At 43.3% G+C, this 4,529-nt stretch overlaps 1 long non-coding RNA gene across 1 annotated transcript; it reads left to right on the top strand.

Moving 5' to 3' along the window:
- Positions 1-968: 968 nt before the first annotated feature.
- Positions 969-3,821, top strand: LOC116956077 (uncharacterized). Its single transcript, XR_012941270.1, has 4 exons — positions 969-1,810; positions 3,204-3,251; positions 3,416-3,537; positions 3,786-3,821. It is a non-coding gene; the product is annotated as an uncharacterized LOC116956077 (long non-coding RNA).
- The last annotated feature ends 708 nt before the right edge of the window (positions 3,822-4,529 follow it).

The raw sequence follows: 4,529 nt of genomic DNA, 5'->3' as shown, positions 1-4,529 counted from the left end.
AGTGCCCTGTTAACATTTGAATTTTGCAGTGTGGTAGGGAGGGGAGGTGGTTACTGAGAGCTGTGATTCATGCGCCTGCCGATCAATAATCCGCACTCGGCCGCGTCCAGGCCTTGTTTACATATGGGACGAGGAGCAGTTGTGGTCCTATTTCTCTGGCAGCCATTTAGCGGGCGAACGTGAATCAGTTGTCATGACAGTTATGGTGCGCAGGCTTCTTATCTGCCAGGCGCATGTGTAGAGCATGCTCATTCTCTGCTGCTGCTGCAGGGTGGTTGCAAGTCCTGAAGGTAGTCATAATAAAGGGCACAGGGCTGAGTTTTAATAAAACTGGAGGAATTTGTGGGCTGGAGATCGTCACGCTTTTCACGTTTCACCTGCGAGCCTGCTTGGGCCGAATCATAGGTCTGACTCCCAATGACACGATGATGATTCCACGGTGGAGAAATGTGAACTACATCGCTTGCTATACAGGATATCGTGGGTTCAATCCCGATGTTTGGAGTTTGCATGTCTCTCTCTCTCTCTCCGTGGTCGCGTGAATTTTTCTGCGGGTCCTCCGGATTTTCCCTCTCTCTTTAGAAATAAGCCACTTCGTTGAGCTATCATTTGTGGCCAGGTCGCTTTTGAAAACGAGCTATATAGCTCAGTGTGTAAAATTAAAAAAAAATAGTTTAATTTATATTTTAAGGAATGAATTGTCATCAGTCTGCTCTTCACTGCGATATGTGAGTACTGTATGTTTAATTTTCTTCGCACCATATGTAGTCAACCCTGCTCTGGTATGCCCTAAACCATAGCCCAAATTACATATCTGAAAACTGTTGCCAAATAATTTGATCAATTATAACAATTACATTGAATAAATAATATGGATTAACTCAATGGGTTATCAAGAATTTTAATAAACAGAAGAGGCTGCATTCAAAATTAACACTCATATTAAAGAATGTAATTAACCGCAATATAAACTGGCATGTAATTAAGATTGCTTACTCGCAAAACATTCACACATTTAGCATACATCATAACGCCATATCAGTATACAATTTAATTTGAAGACAATAACAAAATTAACCAAATTTTATTGAAAATGTAAAATTCGTGCAATCGTGTTCTCAAGGCGATTCATGGAAATGATCAATTTTGCATTACAATAATTGGCTTTGAAATCAATACCGTGGATGCTAAGAAATGATTGTTCATTGTCAACTTAACACATGTCGTACATTATCTGCAAGGCGAGCCATTTCTTAGAGCGACTTCAATGTTTGCAATGATTTCAGTTTTAAGCGGAGGAGATTTTTAATGTGAGCATCCCACACGCCGCAGTATTGCATGTGCTGCAGTGTCCGTGCAAGCGGCGCATTTTCATCCGCTGACGAGAGACGTACCACCCGACTATTCCACGTGGAGCGCCCACCCGAGAGGACGAATCGACAAGAGTTATTGGGCTGTACCATTGAAACAGCGAAAAGGCGGATTCCTACCAGTCCATGCAATCATTGCAACATCCAACGCGTGCGATAGAGGAGTCAGTAACTGCCCAGTCAGAGTTGGCGAATGACAGGGTGCATTACTAACCAGTGCGACGAAGTGCATGGGTGCACGGCGTGCCTCCCTTCAACGCCACCACCAATGACCGGGGTAGAATGCGCCAATGCGCTGCTGCTCCGCTCACCCCCTTGATCCGTGGTGTGCTTTGTGCATGCGCGCGGGCAGAATCAGCTGGCGGCAGAGACACCGCTGGGCGAGCACACAATAGGAAGATTTGTGCATCCGTGCAAATGACGGCTCGTTGGATTTGAAGGTGACTCTAAACAGCGTATGCGTTCGTCGCCTCTGATGATGACTTTTGCCGTCAGTAAATCGTCCATAATAACGCGGCTCACGATCCGTGCGGATTCTGTCAAACCGTGCGCCGCACTGCCGGCGGTGCCTCCCTTCGCGTCGTGCTTGGTGGCTTATCAGCCGCGCGTGTTTGTGTGTTTGTGTGTGTGTCGCTTGTTCTTCCCATTGCAGGTTTTTTTTTCCTCATTATTCATCTTTTTTTTAAATCGTTCTTTATTTTTGCTCCGAGCGATTATGTAAACATCAACCAAACCCAATATTTATCCTGATATTTGTAATGCGAACGTCGTGTTTTCTATCAAAATACATCTCAGGTATATATATATTTTTTTCTTTCATTAATATCGACACGTTTCGGTCCTCTAGTGTTTCTATTTTTTTTAAATGTACGTTTTTTTTTGCACCAAGCTCTCTTGTGTTTGTCAGCCGTGAGATAATATTTCGTGGTGTTGTTCTGAGAGGCGCGGTGACCTGCAATGTCCAAGAGGCCGATCTGTCTATGACACAGCATGGCTGACAGGGCTCGCCTGCTCACTGTGGTCGCTAATGGTTTAAGAACGCGTTGTATATTCTACGATTGCGACATGCAAATTAAGGCAGCCCTCACAGACACACCGTTCTTTCCCATTTAGGTTATGTTATTAACCACCAAATGAGTTTGCGGTAGTAGCCCACATTTGTCATAATGCAGTGTATTCCAATAAACAAAGGCAATTGCTTGGCATGCTCACATGAATGTGCTGTGTTTTTTTGTTGGTTGATCTATAAGGGGAGTGTGCAAATTGCAGCGCAGTGCACGCGGGTGTGAACACATTTAATGGTCGTTATTTTTTAAAGTGTTTTAGTACAATTGTTGTTGAGAATATGATTCAAATTGTCTTAAATTAAGCATAGAATGCGTATTCACTTTTACTAAATTTCAGAACTGGTTTTGCCCTTGAATGTGTTCTGCTTCAGAATGCGAGGGGATTTTGCGGCCTTGTTAAAAATTGAGCCGTGTGCGTTTTACAAGCGGTGCTGTTCTGTTATTGAAACTATGCCAAAATCAGCACGGTACTCAAATGAACCACACACACAGAAAGTAGATAGAGAGCTTTCAATGCTCCCTAGATTCCGTTTACATCACGAATGGCAACAGATTGAGTGGTAATTGACCTATTGACATACCGATGTATTATTCTTGCTTATTATTCTTGCAGCAAGAGAGGGGGCGATTTTGCATCTGATCTTGGTCGAGAATGTACAGAACACAATTAGAGTATAACAATGTTTATTAATTAAAAGCTGCGATTCATTACAAAGATTGTTCTATATTTGGTTTTGTTTACAATGATGGTATGTCATTTAACCAGGTTACAGCTGAGCGAGATCAACAGAAACAATTTTCCCGAAAGACTTAGGTAAGTGGGTAAATTTTGTTTGCATGTAGGTTTTAAAAAGTTTTTCTTCTGGACATTTTGAAGGCTCCCAACAGAGGTGATGAGCAATGCTTGTTTGAACATGGAGATATTATGCGTTTGAATTTTCACATATGGGCTTTTGGCTATGACATTGTGTTTGTAAGATCACACAGGACCCTTAAGGTCAACATTGCAGGAAACAACCTCCATTGGCAATACCATCTCATGGAAATTACTGGACAACATCACAATTGGAACTGTTTACTCTGCACACACTGGCTCGGAGGTGAGGAGCCCTACCCATTAAATTGTCCTGTGGCACACACATGCTATATAAATGTTTACTTTATTTCTCATAAAAATGCGTATCTATTTTGTAACAACATAATATTGCAAGTTTTTTTTGTTTATATTAAAGTATAGCAATGATTCGAATCAGCTGCTGTAGCTATTGTACTGTATGCACTTTTACTAAAACATTATTTTAGCCATGTTCTCACTGTTCTGTGATCATTCTATGCATTTCATTTGCAGCCGAACTCAACTTGCGAGAGCCAAGGCAGACATGAACAACACCACCGTGCTTCCCGCCATCATAGCAGGCATCCCTGACGGAAACGGAGTCATGGCCAGGTTTTTCACAAGCCCCCGGTTTGAGGCGTTCCGCGACGGCTGGAACATTGCCTGCTTCACCGTGCTGCTGATATTCACGCTCACCGTGCTGTGCCTAGCTCTGGTGGCCGTCCTCTACGACAAGATCGTACCCGTCGACCAGGACAGGGTTGAGTCAGTTGACGGCCAGGAGAAACGAGAGGAGGGCAAGCCGTGCAGGCTGCGAAGGCTGCTGTGTAGGATCTCCCCAGACGAAAACGAGGTCGTGTGAACGTGCTGCTGCTAAAGCTGTGGTCATCATCTACCACCCGTAGACTTTTACGTCTAGATTATATCGCGGTTCGCCAGTGCAAGATAAAATGATGTATATGGGCGACCATAGCCAGTCGCATGCAATTTCTTAAGCGGCGTTTCCATTAGTTCACACTGACTTATATTGCAAACTTAGGATAAATATAACTTAAGAAATGTTGTGCCACTGCTGTCCGAGAGACCCCCAGTGGCTCACAGTTTATGTGGAAACAGTTATATGGTGATGTCTATAGACTCCATATGCAGAACCAATTTGCTGACTTGTAGCGTACATTTTACAAAGGTCTCATTCAGTCTAACATACATTTCCCATGGACCCCTGAATAAAAGGACCCCTTAAAACAATTGTGAGAC

This window comes from Petromyzon marinus, chromosome 1 (genome assembly GCF_048934315.1).
Source record: "Petromyzon marinus isolate PM22_M1 ecotype Great Lakes invasive population chromosome 1, UKy_Petmar_22M1.pri1.0, whole genome shotgun sequence".
NCBI classification, from domain to species: domain Eukaryota; kingdom Metazoa; phylum Chordata; class Hyperoartia; order Petromyzontiformes; family Petromyzontidae; genus Petromyzon; species Petromyzon marinus.
Note: the sequence above shows the minus strand (reverse complement) of the source record. Positions and strands in the feature narration are given on the sequence as shown.